Raw genomic sequence first — 2,040 nt, forward strand, 5'->3', positions numbered from 1 at the left:
ATTTAAAAAAGACTTGCTGAAAAATGAAACTGAAGAATGTACAACTTGTGTTTATGGACATGAAAGGATGAAGAATGTAAAACTTGTGTTTATGGACAATGAAATTATGAAGAATATGTAAAACTTGTGTTTTATGGACATGAAAGATGAAGAATTGTAAAACTTGTGTTTAAAGTACTGATACCAGAAACATGTACTTAAGTACAGTAACAAAGTATTTCTACTCCACTACTTCCCACCTTTAAGACATGTTCTGTTGACCAATCAGATGTGAGATTTTGGGGTTTTGTGTGCAAAAAGGAAGGTAATGTTATAAAACACACACAAAGGAGGATTTAAACAATGAGTGCCAATGCAGCTGTTTGACTAACATCCTGTCTGTCAATGACAAATACTTTACAACTCTGAGGAGAGGAGGATATCCCCTCGCCATCATCCAAGGCGCTTTGTGTTTGCCCCATTTTCCTTGAGAAATGTCTGAATAGGTATAGGAAGTGGATGTGAAAATGTGCAATAAAAAGATAAAATAAAATACAACACAAACATAAGACACGAACACGCTGTTGCTGCCACAGAGTGTTGTGGCTAAAAGTGTAATTTGAATGTTATTGATCATCTCTGATAATCCTGTTGTGAATCAGTAATGTGATATCTGATCATTTATTATCCATCAGAGAGAGAAACTATCACAGCCTAAACAAACTGGAAGAGCTCTGCCGCCCCCCTGTGGTTAAGGATACAAACTGCGCCCTGTCTCTATTTATGTCGTTTTTGGTTAGAAAAGTGTAATTTGAAGTGGACATATCATGCTATATTCGAGCAATATATTGTAGGTCCATACCTATATAAAGTATATAAATTTTTTCAAAATACCAAAACGATCCTGCATTTTAGCCATGCCTCATTTCGCTCTATTTGCTCTTTCCAGCTGTGTTTTTGCAGGGCGCTGACTCTGTGAGCTGCAGCTGACCAACGCCCCCCCTGCAGGAGAGGGGAGCGTGCCTCTGAGATCAGCTGCTAGGCTGCAGCGGGGAGAAGAGGGGGAGTAAAAGAGATCTCCCTCCTCCGTGTTTTATTCTTATAGAAGTAAGAAGAGAAATAACGGGGCAGAAATCCTCCAACAGATAGTACGTTTTTACGGTGAAAACAATGCAGAAATATGTACCTATATACACAGGGGCCACAAGGTCCCTTGAGGTGGTTCACAAGGTCTTTTTGTGTTGGGAGAGATTTAAAAGGAGGTAGGGTTCTTAGGATTTTTTTCCCGAGGTTGCCTACGACTATGTCTGCTAGGTCTAAACCTTGTGACAGGGACTGCAGTACTGCCACCCGCGAGTGCCGGATAACCAGTTAAGAGGTGGATAGTCCTCTTACTCTCCAACCCGGTGTCCGGGCCGGTTAACGACGAGCTTTCGCGAACCTCTGCGACATCATGTATACGGTCCGACATTACCGCGACATCAGACGGTGTTTTCGTCACTTTCTCTGAGAGGAACGTTACCAACGGTGCCAACGGGAAGACAAATAAGAGGCGAAACCGGAGAAAAAGAGGCGAGGGCGTCCTGTTCGGCAAACGTGGGTAGGACGAAATTTTGTTTACTTATTACTGAGATATATTAGTATTACATTGCTTAGTACACGTCCCTGCGCCAGTAATACCCCTTTTCTTGTGTTCTGTCGGCTAGTCCTCGGGCTGCGGCTTCGTTCTCCCTAGATCTAGCGTACTTCCACAAAGAAAAGGGGTATTATGGTTTCAGCGACGTGTAATCCGATAGGCGGAATTTAACTGTACGTAGGCGATTCTTTTTATCAGGCAACGAATGACCAAACTTGATTTGAATCGTGCCAGTCCTTGACGAAGCTATGCAAAAAACTTCCTCCAAAACTAATTGTCTAAACTTTTGTAACAACGAACAAATTTTCATCGTGTTAAGTAATACAGGTTTGGAACTTTTCATAGATTCTATAGGGCGGGATTACGTTTTCCTTGACGTGTGACTTATACACAGCGGCAACCCTACAGATACTAGACCTGGCAAC

The 2,040-nt window shown here is 42.0% G+C and overlaps 1 protein-coding gene across 1 annotated transcript in view; it reads left to right on the forward strand.

Annotated features, from left to right (window-relative positions):
- LOC104967246 (neurogenic locus notch homolog protein 4-like) overlaps positions 1 to 2,040 on the forward strand; it is a 40,473-nt gene that overhangs the window by 5,630 nt on the left and 32,803 nt on the right. The gene's annotated exons all lie outside the window — the stretch shown is intronic.

Source organism: Notothenia coriiceps, unplaced genomic scaffold (genome assembly GCF_000735185.1).
Source record: "Notothenia coriiceps isolate Sejong01 unplaced genomic scaffold, NC01 NC01_scaffold00037250, whole genome shotgun sequence".
Lineage (NCBI taxonomy): Eukaryota > Metazoa > Chordata > Actinopteri > Perciformes > Nototheniidae > Notothenia > Notothenia coriiceps.